The following is a 14,536-nucleotide window of genomic DNA, read 5'->3' as shown; positions in this document are numbered from 1 at the left end:
AATTATTGGAGATTTAGGGGGTGGGCACTGATGTTAGTGATGTAGTGATCATCTCCCCAACTAGACTACAAATCGGAAGAGGGAAAATTATTTACCTCATACCCCGGCACTAACATAGTGTCTGGTATGCAACGTGGTTCAATAAATCTTTGTGGAGTGAATAACTTAAAATACAAATGCTAAAAAACACTTCAAGGTGGCTGAGGGTCAGACAGTAGCTGCCTTGTGAGATTAAAGGAGGGAAACATCAACCTGGATTTGGAATGGTTGCTATCAATGCCCTGAGGAGAAGAGCTGAGATGAAGGTGAACCTAGAAGGAAGAACAGGATTTGTTCCAGATGTCATGGGGGAAGAAAATATCCCTGGTGAGAGGAATTGGATAATGTGCATGGCAAATTGAGGAGACATAAGGACAATGGTGTGGTTGAAAGTGAGGATCCGAAGGGAACTAGTAGGATTAAGAAATTGGTCTAATTTAGGCAAAGAGCATAACATTTGTCTCTAGATCCCATTAAAGGTTTTTGAGCCAAGTAGGGTTATGTATACAAACCTGAGTTTTTAGCATTCGAACTATAAAACAGATGAAATAAAGGGGTTTTTTTTCCCATAATGAAGACCTTTTGACTTTGCTCATTTAAAAAAAAAATCACTTTGGATAAGTTAAAATTTTTGTTTATAACTAAAATAGTTTGGTTACCACTTAACTAAAATGAATTTACTAAGAAGAAGCTAATAATAATAATAATAGACTAATAATAATTAAAGAGTAGAGAGAATAAGTTTTAGCCACTGCTAACCAAAGATCATTTAAAAGCTAAATAAAATAGTACTTCATTCCTGAGGCATGAAAACTGACATCTGTGATTTGGTTTACAAATTTTTACTTTACACAAAACTTTTCAGGACCACATCTGCTGCCTTTGGTAAAATGTCTTTCAGATTCTAACAGCTCTGTAGAGGAATATTCCAGAATATCTTTATTTTCATCAATATAGTCAATCAGTGACTCTGCTAATGGAAAAATAGACATTTAGCTCAGTGTTCAGCTGAGGACCTGGCCCTTCAAATGAAATTGATGTGTGCCATCCAGCCCCCTCCCTATCTCCCCAGGCTCAATGGATTTAGCTTCTACTTGTTGATTTCTCTTCTGCATCTCTTACTGTCCTGCAGAGTTGTCTATTCTTCACACCACTACATTTCCCCAAATGTAAAACAGGCAGCAAATTTTATTTTAAGAGCTGGTGAATTGATAATATATGAGAAAGAAATTATTAACATCCATGAAATTTGATATTCCCATTGCCTAAGACAAAACCTTTGATGGTTCCCTATATAGGCACACTGACTCCTAAACATGCTCTTGAATCTCAGACCAATGCCCTCTTGAAGAGTAATTCTCCTTTCCAAACTCCATAAAATGCTGCTTCATCCCACTTTGGAGAAATCACATCCTTTGCCAAGAGCTCAGACCCACCTAGAAGTGCTCACTTCTACCATTTCCTCAAATTTAAGTTATTTAGGCTTAGTGGCAGCCCCACTAAGACCAACTAAATCTGATCTTTCATGCTATGGAAATAATCATTAAGCTACCACTTCTCCAAAATGCTTTGAACCATAAGGGTTTAGGATTTTGGAATTTTTTTCAAATTTTTTACATTAACATATATATAAAGAGATACTTCAGGGATAGAACCACAGCCCAAACCCAAAATTCCTTTACCTATACTAGTACTATCTATACTAGTCACTATAGTCACACTCAAATGGTCTTTAGTAAATTACATTAAAACATATGCCTTTCTTTGTAGATTAGCCTCTTGCAGATTTTAAAATATTATAAATTTCTGAAAATTCAATGCAAATTAATTTCAAACTAAAATTTTTAACCTAAAAAAGTGCATAACTTCTTGAAGTCCATTAGAAAATGTTGAGAACTTTGCTAGAATCACAGCAACATAATTGACAGGTGTAGTAAGTGCATAACCAATGAAAATTGACAAGACGATGGACACAAGAGACAAATCCATAAAAACATTTAAGTACTTGGAGAGTCCTGAGCAAAAGCTAAAGACATTTTGCAAAAATGACCCTCTTTATGTTTATGCTTTGAAAGTCAAACTTGAAGGGAAGCAAGTTATATTTATGAGCATGTGATGCTGTTAGAATATTCACATCTAAAAAAGTCAACAATTGGGCTCTCCGAGTAAGATGACGAGCACAAATACAGCTTTTTGCTGACTACATTCAGCCCATCTGGTAAACTTGCCCAGTTTTGAATATGCTTTGGCTGCTGTAGCTGGAGGAGCCCCTTCAGTGGGAATTAAAGCTGCAAATGGTGTGGTATTAGCAACTGAGAAGAAACCGAAACCCATTCTGTATGATGAGCAAAGTGTACACGAAATGGAACCAATTACCAAACATATAGGTTTGATCTACTGTCATGGATTACATGCCAGATTATAGAATGCTTATGCACAGAGCTCAAAAACTTACTCAGCAATATTATCTTGTTTACCAAGAACCCATTCCCACTGCTCAGCAGGTACAGAGGGTAGCTTCTATGATGCAAGAATACACCCAGGCAGGTAGTGGTCATCCATTTGGAGTTTCTTATTTGTGGATGGAAGGAAGGATGACCATATTTATTTCAGTCAGATCCATCAGACTTTGCCTGGAAGGCCATAGCTGTGGGAAAAAAATATGTGATTGGAAAAACATTCCTTGAGAAAAGATACCATGAAGATTTGGAACTTGAAGACGCCATTCATACAGACTTCTTAACCCTAAAGGAAAGTTTTGAAGGGCAAATGACAGAAGATAACATTGAAGTTGGAATCTGCAATGAAGCTGGATTTAGGCAGCTTGCTCCAACTGAAGTTAAGGATTACTTGGCTGCTATAGAGTAATAATGAAGTGATTGAGCAATCCAGAATTTCAGATAATCTATCTAGTTCAACATATTTAAAGAATGTTTTAATTTGCAAACTGTGCATACTTATTTCTGCGTGGTTTAATGGACTGATGGTTTTTTAAAATGACACTTACAAATCATAATAAACTCTTAAATTAAAAAAAAAGTCAACAATGATTCATTCTTTACCATCCTAAAAATTATCATATAGTTCGAGGGTCCCTCTCAAAACTCACATTTTGAAGCCCTAATCCCAATGTGACTATATTTGGAGATAGATCTTCATGGAGGTGATAGATGTTGAAGGAGGACATAAAGGTAGGGCCCTCATCCAATGGAACTGTTGTTCTTACCAGAGGAGGAAGAGACAGAAAGGTCACAGAGTGAAGTCCATCTAAGGACATAGCAAAAAGGCATCAAATGCAAACCAGAAAGAGTAGTCTCCCCCAGAAGACCACCCTGCCAGCACCCAGATCTTAAAGTTCCAGCTTTCAGAGCTAGGTTGTGATATTCTGTTTTGGAAACCCAAGAAGACTAAAAGAGGATACTATTGAATTATTTGACAAGGGCCATTCTTACCAGGTAGGAGTTACAGTGGAAAGTTACATTTTTACTGAGGGTTTCCTGCCCCAGGAACTGATGAACATTTAAAAGATGTGATCTCATTCCATACCCACATGCTTCAGAAAGTAACATTACTTTCTCCATTTACAGGTTAGGAAACAGAGGCAAAGAAAGGTCACCATCAGTCACTTGCCCAAGAATGCCAAGTGTGCTAGTCAGCTTTACATCATTCCAATAAAATACCTAAGATAATAACATATGTAAAGAAAGGTTCGTTTGTGCTCACAATGTCAAAAATTGGTTGGTCCTTTTGATTTGGACCTGTGGAAAGGCAGCACATCATGGCAGGAGCATGTGACAGAGCAAAAACCACTCACTTCATCATGAGCCAAAGCAAAAAGATTGAGGAGAGGGCTAGGGTACCTTAGGGAGCACACCTCCAACGACCAAAGGCCTCCTAAGGCCTCCCACTATTTCCTACCTCTTCAAGATTCTATAACATCCTGATAAAGATCAGTAGTGTAGCACTTGCCTAGCATGTATATGGTCCCGGGATCAACTCCCAGCACTGAAAAAAAAAAAAAAAAAAGAACAAAACAAACAAATAAATACCACCTATTTATTTTCTAATAGTATTTGTGGATCAGCAATCTAGGCACAGCATAACAGGATCCTTTCACAAGAATGCGATTCAGATGTCAGCTGGGGCTATGTTCTCATCAGAGACCACTCAACTAAGCTCCTTCACGAACTAAGGTCTCTATGTCCTTGTTGGCCAGACACCACTTGAACTCCTGGAAGCTGCCCAGCTCCTTTTCATGCTCCTCCTACAAGTGCTCTCAAAATATGGCAGCTTGCTTCCTCAAGGTCAGCAGGGAGAATAGAATCTCTGTTGTAGTCTGCTAAGATGGAGGCTTATACAACATAATGTGACGTAGGTGTGAGTCATCTCACTTTTCTGTAAAATCTAACCTAATCAAAGTAGTGACATCTTATCATCTTTCCCTTATTCCATGGGACCTGACTCATTGGGGTATGTTTGCCACTCAGGTGATTTTAATGGCAGCAAAGATTAAACCACTGCTCTAAAGCATTCTGCTCTATTTCTTTTGTGCTGCAAACACTACATATTTGAAATTCATAATTTTTACCTTTATTCCTTACCTCTCAATTTTAAATGGCATGGAAAATGAATAGAAAAGGAAAACACTACCTCCTCCAGTTATGATTACATACCTGAAATTGCCAATATTCAACCATGTTTGGCTGACAAAAACAGTAGGTTCATAAGGTTCAACTTAACATTATCCTTCCCTGATAAACCATGTGCCTGAATATGCCTAGATGAGATCAAAGATTCATTTAGAAAAAGTCTGAGGTGCTTCACAAATCATAACCTATTCTCAATGAATGGCACAACTATGGCGATTCCTTAACAAAGCAAAACATATGACATTCCATCTATAAAGTATAATCACATTTTCAAAATGAATTTCAGTGAGACTGAAAAATTTACTATAACTATTCTGTCATGAAACTAAAACACTGTGCTGCAGAGGCAAATTTTAAATGATTTTCAACTTGAGATGTTTACAAAGGTAATGTACCATGAGTTAAGGACTACTTGAGTAGAAATTATAATAATTGGCTAAAAGAAGCTTCAGTGTGGTCTGAACAAAAAACATGAATTTAGATTAAGCATTTTCATTAACAGAGTACTGAACCATATCGCTATGGAAGTTGTCTGGGGTGGGTGGACGTTCTCATTCCAGGCACTTCCTGAGTCTCCGCAGTGGAAGACTCCATCTGGGGGGAGTTGAATTGGAAGATGGCGACTCTAACTTACATATGTGGCAATTTGCCTTGAGATTTCTATTTAAAGTGGTCTCCCAGACTATCTCCTGGGAAGAATTAAAAGTGGCTAATTCATCACTCGTAGGCTTGACTGGAATATCAGAATTAATGGATATGTTACAAGTTCAATTTCAAAAAATAAAAGCCTCATTTTGAAAATATGACTATATTGGGGCATAATTTTATATATATATATATATATATATATATATATATATATATGTTTTAACTTTTGTGTCACTGTGACCAAAAGACCTGATAAGGACAACTTAGGGGAGGAAAAATTTATTTTGGCTCACAGTTTCAGAGGTTCAGTCCATGTTCTGCTGACTCCACAGGCTGGGCCCAAGGTAAGGCAGAACATCTTGGTGGAGGGGAATGGCAGAGTAAAACAGCTCCACTTGTGGCATCCAGGAAGCAGAGAGCGAGATTGAGCTGTCAAGGGCAACATATAAACTCCCAAACCCCAGTCACTTACTTTCCCCAGCCACATCCTGTCTACCTACACTTATGCTCAGTTAATCCATACCAGTGGATCAATCCACTGATTAGGTAAAAGCTCTCATAACCTAATCATTTTACCTCCCAAATTCTTGTGTTGTCTCACACATGAGCTATGGAGAGACACCTCATATCCAAACCATTAAAATGTCTAAGGATGTTTCCTTTGCCTGGTGAAAGGTACGACTTTCTATTAAAGTAGTCAGACTCAGACCTTCAATTTTCCTCACTGAAGGATCACTGGCCTTTTGAGAGGTTATGTTACCCTTGTGACAGAAGTGTCTGTAGCACAAAGAACCAATTCTCTCTAGGGAGCTTTTCACTCTGAGAACACACTGTGATTTTCTCTCACTTGTAAGTACTTTAAAACTGTATCATCTATCATAGTTACTTGCCCCTGGCCAACTGAATTGAAATGTGCTACAAATGTAAAATACACACCATTTTCTAAGACATAGTTGAAAAAAATAATCAAAACATTTCATTAATAATTTTTATATCAGGCCTGGGGTTGTGGCTCAGTGGTAGAGCACTGGCCTAGCATGTATGAGGCACTGGGTTCAATTCTCAGGACCACATATAAATAACTAAGTAAAGGTCCATTGACAACTAAAAAAAATAATTTTTATATCAATTACTTGTTGGTATAATAATACCCTATCATATGATGATACATTGAGTGTGTCAACTTGTCATCACTGTGACCAATACTTGAGATAAACAACTTAAAGGAAGAAAACTTCATTTTGGTTCATAATTTCAGTTCAGAGTTGACTGGCTCCATTACTTTGGTCCTTAAATGAAGCAGAACATAATGACAGAAGGGTGTGGCAGAGCTTATGGGAGGGACCGAAGTATTGGAAGGACAAGATATAGTCTCCAAAAGCATGCCTTCAGTGACCTGTGTGGCGAGCCAGACATGGGCTGTGTGTGTGAGCTGTGAGCAACTTGAGCACACAAAGCAGACTGGATTGACGATGCTGCTCTATCTGGGCTGTGCCCGTATGTGTCCCTTTCCCTTGCTCTGCCTTTGATCCCCACACAGCACATGAGATAAGCGTGGCCTTCCAAGATGTCAGTCAACCTGCTGACAGCAGGACATCACAAAGCTAGATTCAACCCCCTAAAACCTGACCCCTTGCCTCATTTGAATGGCTTCTCCCCAATACAACCCAGGTTCAAGGCATTCTCCTTCTCTTCTCTTGTCTGCCTTGCTCCCATTGTGGGAGCTGCGGCTGAGGAGCAGTCACTGTACCCAAAAGAAAAGGTACTTTCTGTGTCTGTGTCTTTATTCAGTTTCCAAATTTACTTGACCCTGTTTGTGTCTTTATTTAGTTTCCAAATTTACTTGACCCTGATTGGTTTAGGTTTAGTTGTGTGTCGCAACAGACCTACTTCCTCAAACCATGCCCCAAATACCTACAGCTTCCACCACCTCCCAGTAGTACATTCAGCTACCAATGAATTAATCCATCGATGACCAGAGCCCTCATGATCCAGTCACCTCCCAAAAGCTCCATCCACCATTACATCTCTGGCCACCAAGTTTTCAATACATGAGATTTCAGAGATGCCGACTTTGAAGGTATGGACTGGAACTTTAGGTTCTGGGTGCTGAAATGAAGTGTTGCCCAACAGAGCAAAGGGAGGATTTACCAGAGTAGACCAGGTGCTGAGCAAAGACAGGCAAAGGAACCACCAGGGCCAAGTGTCCATGAGTATTTCAGAAGGGAAGCTGTAATTTTCAAAGTGCGATCCTCAGACCAGGAGCATCAGCATCACCCTGAACTTGTTAGACGTGCAACCATCTGGCTCTAGCCTCCATCTGCTGAATCAGAAGCATGGGGACGGGGAGCTGATAATCTCTGTTTCAGGGAATTCCACTGGTGTTCAAATTTCAGAACCACTGTGACATCTCACTAAACATTCCTCCTGCCTGTGGGTTGGAATTAGTCATCGTCCCACTTAACAGATGAGGTATGGGAGTCAGCTTTCCATCACCATGACAAAATACTTTAAGTGAATAACTTACAGAGAGACAAGGTTGGTTTAGGCACATAGTTTTAGAGGTTCCAGTCCATGAAGAGGTGGCTCCATTGCTTGTGGGTCTACAGTGGGTGTGCCTTGTGGGTGTGGAGCATGGGGTGGAGCAAAGTGGCTCACTTCACAGCTAGGAAGCAAAAAGAAAAAGAGGAAGAGATCAGGGTCCCACAATCCCCTCCTTTAAAGGCATGCCTCCACTCTTCCCAGCCTCCTAAAGCCTCCACCACCTCCCATTAGCACCTCCTTGGGGACCTTTGGGGTTCACGTATCCAAACCATAGCATGAGGAAACTGTGTGATAAAGAAATTACACAGCTATTTAGTGGCACCAGAAAAATGAAGTTTTCAACCCCTGTTTTTCTCATCCTAGAGAGTATACCCTCAATTACCTGTCAAATCAATGAGAAAAAAAAGTCAGAGAAGAGAAACGGTTGCTCTGAATTAGTGGTTGAGTTTTGGGAGTCACCAAACTAGGAATCTGATGAAGCTCTGATATCTCTTTTATAAAAATCTACTTTTACACAACAGTTACACAATTTGGGGCATCTGCTTGATGAGTTGAGGGTTCTTAGTCCTCCAATTTTATACTCACTGCTCTAGATCCCAAATTAACATTCTTCACCATAACCTAGCAGCCCTACAAGAATAAGGTTTTGTACTTAAAATGCTTTCTACTAAAGATATACTGAAGGGGAAATTTGGTCTTAAATGTGAGATGATGGTACCTTATTCAGCTCAAGCTTCAATAATAAAATACCATACACAGGATGGCTTAATAAGAGAGGTCTGTTTTCCCACAGATCTGGAGACTGGAAGCCCAGGATTAAGGTGTTGTTGGTATGCTAGGATTCTGGCAAGGGCTCTTTGCCTCATTGCTGATGATCAGCTTGCTATTGTGTCCTCACAAGGCAGAGAGAAAGCCCAGGTGCCTCTTTCCTTTTCTTATAAGGGGATGAGTCCCATCATGACAGCCCACTCTCATTACTTCATCCAAACCTAATTATCTTTCAAATGCCTCATCTCCAAATGCATTGGTGGTTAGGACTTTGCAGCAGTTTTGAAGAGACAAAATTCAGTTCCAGCAGATGGATGGGAACCATGTTTCATCTATTTGCTTAACAAGGAATGAAGCAAGTGACTTATAATCCAACTGCTTATTAGTGTAAGGAGTAGTAGCATTAAACTGATTTTGAAATTGTAAGGTGCAGGGTCTCCATGGGGAAAGAGGACCTTGGACACTGTCATGTGTGGCACTAATGTTAGAGCACTGCTACAAAACGATTAAAGGACCTTGCTAAGAGTGTCTGTCTTTCTTATTTGAAGATGATGCTAATGACAGTCTTTCTACCTGTGATAGCTTTGGAAGTAAATTAGGCTGAAAAAATTGAGGTACAATAAGCATGGCTTTCTGTTCACAGTACAGAAGGCATTTGCAGAGCCTGTAGCTGTTTGATAAGCACAGCACAGCTCACTTTTAACCCTACCTGGAACTTTTATAATTTGTTCCCAGACAATGGAGATCAAGTGCTTGGGGAGAGAGGCTGGTCTCTTTTTATCAACCTGCAAAAGTAAAGCTGAACATTTATTCCTTCGTAAAGGGGGAAATAAGCTACCTCAAACTATATTGGTAAATCTTTATTGTTTCTTTAATAAGTAATTTCACGTTTAAGAATAGGAAAGTATTTAAGAGTGAATACATACCTCTATTCATTTGGCACTTATCGAATGCTTTGATGTAATAGGCAATTACTGATATAAATGGCTTGAATCCTGAAAGTTTGTACTTGGGGACATTTTCCAAAAAATAATAAATTTAAAATTATCAATTGTAAAATGATTTTATAATCATATTGGCACACATGTCTGTACACACATATACATAAGTAGATTTATTTTATTCTAATGCCATCAAGGACTAATTAAAATACATTTTAATTTCTTTTTTCTTTCTTTTCTTTCTTTTTTTTCTTTTTTTTTTTTTTTTTTTTTTTTTTTTTGACAGTATCCTGCAAACCTAACCATTATTTACAGTACTATTTTAATAGGGGAAATGCAACTAATAGCAGAGACCTATATAAACCTCCCCCTGGCAGGGGTGGGGGGGGTGGGGGGGGAGTCTATATTTACTAACTCTGTGACTCTTGGAAGCAGATCAGGGATTTTTCTCTTGATCAGCTATAGAAAGGAGCAATTTTCTTTCCCGCTGGCAGCTAGTTTTGCTACTGAAAAGAAATTCGCCCCCTGGTGGTGATCATGTATAAACATGAACTACTTAAAAGCCCCATGTTTACTTTAAAACAAACTGCTTTATGCATTCCTTCCAGGCCATCTTGAGATTTCTCTTGTACACCTTTCTATCCCCAAAGCTTCTAAGGTTTTAGCATGTATCTTGCACACATTCTGCAACTCTGTTGAATAATTATCAGGGACACCAGTTCTTTCCTAATAACTGGCCCAGAGTAATGATATTCTTGCAAGCTCCTGGCATATAGCTGTTCTTCCAGTATGAGTACACCATTTGCTTTAAGGTGATTCTCAATCGCATTACTGAATTACTGAATCTCAATCGCATTACAAACTACTGTCTACATTGAAATTCTGTCTGCAGTTTTTTCAAGCACACCCCCTCCTACCTAGGGCGATTCGCACACTCCCATCCTACCTGTTACATTCCTCCCGTCCAATTGCCTTCATTTGTTGAAGATTTTGCCACTTAATTCACAGGAGCCCTGACTTCCAGGATCTGTCATAATTGTAGACAGTATTAACATCCCGTGAACAATTAACTCAAACTTCTGACCTCCTTGACTTTTAAAACTTTTGCTTCCATTCTGCATGAGCAATCCAAACTCAGTGTCACTCTGACCGGGAACTGATTCATTCTCTAGTTGGAAAGGTCAATATAAAAATAATCTGTGATCATAGCTTCTTAGTCTTTTCACTTTCACCCACTGCCCCTCTGGGTCCTCTAGTCCCTCAAGTGCCCATTCCCTTCATTGTTTTCCCTTCCCTGACTAAAAGCAAAGGGGCATCTCTCCAACCATTCTACTGGACCTCAGTTTCCCCCGGGGCTATCAGCTGCCAAGCTGTGACTTGGCCAGATGTAATGGACCTTTTCTGCCCCTCTAGACAGGTATTGTGTGTTGCTGGAGGAAACCACAGGATATGGTGTACTTTTAGTCCCCAATCTCAGTGAAACCCTTGAAGAACTATCAGAAAATTGAAGAAAATTTTCCTAGTAGGAAAGTTTAAATATTTTATAATTTGCTTCATTCTATGGAGATACTTATCTTTTCTATATAATAACTCAGAAAACATAAGTGTGGTTGATAAGGGCACCAAAAATATACAAATTCAGAAACACTTGGAAATAATATGATTTTATTCTGTTTTTTTTTTAATGAGAAGTAATTTACCTGCCATGATGCAGTTCTTATCTCATTTAAAAATCACATATATTGACCAAAATCATTTTATTTCTGAACTTCCAGTATCATGTAGGAAATCTGCTTTTGGGAATTATGCTTAATTCAATTCTGTTAATGAATGGATGTGAAAATGTTCTCTGTCTGTATCACTTCTCATTCAGGATGCAAAGTACAAATCTTACTGCAACATGACAAATCTCCTTGAGGGATAGAATCTAGTTTCAAAACTGAGAAAGTGTCATAGTAAGTTTTTAAAATTTAAAAGGATAGAATGTGAATTCCAAATGACAATGTTAAAGGCTGAATATTAGCAAGTCTTTATTTCTCCATCAAATACAAAAGGAAGTGCAATCTATTCCTTAGAACTTCACTATCTCCATTTTGTGAGAGAGCCCGTGGAGGGGGCTACCACTTCCATCATTTTTGCCCCTTTAAATGTTCAAGAATACCACTTGACTTACCTAGCTAATAATCAGATTGCTATTGAGACATGTCTGTCCCAGGCTAAGTAATGACTGGAAAATATCAAGGTATAGAGGTACAATTCCAAGAGCATAAAACACAAGAAAGATGTGATATTCTCCATACTGTTAAGGCATTTTGGTCAGGGATGGGAAGGTTGGAGAATGAGAACAGCCAAGAAAGAACTGCAAATCACTAGCGTTGGATAGTGACCTGCTTCTTGTTGGGACTCTTAGGGTGTCCATAGGCCTATCCTTACATGAATTGAACTTCTTGATAGCCCATTGAAGTATGCAAAAACACAGAAGTTTTGCAGATCAGTCTTTCCAAAAGATAATTCTTACTCCTATGCCACAGCCGCATGTCCAATTTTATACCTGCACCTCTGGGCAAACATTTTTTTTCACTCACCACATACCACTGAAGTTATTGTTGTGAATAACTTACTAAAACACATTAGTTTTGTCCTCTGCATACTAAATTAAAAATCTCTATTAGGCATCGTCCTTTCTATAAATTAGGATCACTTCCCCTGTACTTCCTGCCCATCCCAACTTAATAGTTTCAATTTTTTGTGTGGTGCCAGCCACATCCATGAAACATCATGGTAAAGGTTGAAGAAAATGGATTTGATAGTATTGGGTGTCCGGGCACCATACACACTTTCAATACTAGCAAAATGAACACTGTTGCCATCAATGACCCCTTCGCTGTTTTCAGCTATGTGATGCACATAGCCCCTTTGGCTTCCTTCTTGCCTATTTTGTTACCCCAGTTCACATGTTTCTAGATGATTCCACCAATGAGTTCAATTCCCTTCCCGTTCTTTAAGGGCGGGAAGAGGGAGTTCATCATCAATAGGAAGCTCATTTCTATCTCCCGAGAAAGATTCCACCAACATCAAATAATATGATGTTGGTGTGTGTGGGCGGGGTCCCTTGATGTCTTCCCTATCTTTGAAAAGTCTGGGGCTACTTGATGATGGAGCCACACAATCCTCATCACTGCCCTTTCTGTTGATTCTCACCTAGGTGCAATGGGAGTGGACAAGAGAACTCCCTCAAGATTGTTATCAATGCCATTTGAACCACACCCGTATTACCCTTGTGCCCCAAATCATTTATGAAACTTTCACATCATGGAGGAATTCATGATCACACATCATGCCACAGTGCGATCCAAAAACTGTGGACAGACCCTCTGACAAACTATGGTATGATCATCATGGTGTTGCCTAGAGTGTCATCTTTATAGAAAGGAAGATCAGATACCCACATTCCCGCTCACAATTTCAAGGTTTGCTCCTGTGTGTGTCTGATCCCATTCCTTCCAGCTTGTTCTAGGACTTTGTTGCCTGAGTTTTTGCAACATCACATTCACCCCTTTCCTCTCTACTAGGATCTTCCAGTCTGCCAAAAGATTTGCATAGACACCCCAAAGTTAAATCATTTGATCCTTGTGCCCTTTTGTCTAGCATCCTCTTTTTAACCTTCTCCACCCAACAATTCTAGTGAACGCTGTACTCCATGTTCCTTCCCTTTTGTTATGAAGACATTTTTCCATAGCCCCTTTGGCTTCCTTCTTGCCTATTTTGTTACCCCAGTTCTCAAGATTACCTAACTTTTTAAAATATGGGGGTCTTACTTTTTGGTTCCCATTCAGTGTAGCCAACCTATCTTGGCACCAAACCTCTCTCCTCCTAGGAGGATGCAATCCCTTTATTTTTTCTGCCATCTTTCCAAGCACAGCCTTTCAGATGCTTATGAAGATGACTCCTCTTCTCTCTCAACCCTCCGTATGTCTTTGGTCCTCTTCTCTTTTATTGGATATCTGACTTTCACAGTTTTAACCATCATTCCCATGTGGAGGATGAGTTCCATTTGTGAGTATTGACCTCTCTGCCAAACTCTGGTTCTGATTAAGGCCTATCTGTGCTTCCACCTACAGACACCACCAGCACAGGGGCATGTCTACAATGAATTTTTATATCTTCTCTCAGGACACCTTTGTGTCTATCACTTGCCTTCCCCTTCAAGCAGAACCACATTAAAACCACAAAAGAGAGATTAAAAACAACAACAAAAAAACCTCCCCTCATTTTTTAGCCTTCCAAAAATGATAGTTCCCTATATTCCTTTGACAAACAGATTTTATAAAGCAAACCACAGAGAACAAAAGAGAAAATGATGGGTTTTACATCTTAAGGTAGACATAGTTCTGTAATCTAAGGCTACAAATCAAAAGAATCTCATTATATGAAGAAAATCAATTCTAGAAAAGCAAATAAAGTGTATTATGTGGAGTCTTAAAATACAAGATGGGCTTAGGAGTGCTTACCTTAGAGGGATCATTTATTCAAGATATAAGGCAAAAAGAGACTTAGAAAATAGATGCTGTATAAGTACAAAGATTGTTTCTATTCTGATTATGTTCATTTAATTCATTTACTCCATAGGGATCATGCTACTAAAGATTTCAAAAGATTTACTATTCTTTCTATGTTATACATTTATTTTTAATCTTTATTGGGTTTTTTTTTTTTTCACCTTTTTACCTTTTGGACTAGAGCTTTTTTGTGCAGAAAATCCCCACTGGAAAAAAAATATTTCTGAAGAATTCTTTCAAATATGAACAAAATAACATCTATTCTGGATTTCTAGTTGCTTTTTGAATAATAAATTTCCCTACAGTTAAAAATGGATAATTAAAGTCTCTTTTAGAGACTTGATTTAAGAGAAGGGACGCTCCAAAATTAAAGAGGAAATGAAAAAAA

At 38.8% G+C, this 14,536-nt stretch overlaps 1 pseudogene; it reads left to right on the top strand.

The window, feature by feature from the left end:
- Positions 1 to 263: 263 nt before the first annotated feature.
- Positions 264 to 2,925, top strand: LOC101966073 (proteasome subunit alpha type-2 pseudogene; annotated as a pseudogene).
- Positions 2,926 to 14,536: the final 11,611 nt, after the last annotated feature.

The sequence above is a fragment of the Ictidomys tridecemlineatus genome, chromosome 6 (genome assembly GCF_052094955.1).
Source record: "Ictidomys tridecemlineatus isolate mIctTri1 chromosome 6, mIctTri1.hap1, whole genome shotgun sequence".
NCBI lineage: Eukaryota > Metazoa > Chordata > Mammalia > Rodentia > Sciuridae > Ictidomys > Ictidomys tridecemlineatus.
This window is presented reverse-complemented; position numbering and strand designations above follow the sequence as displayed.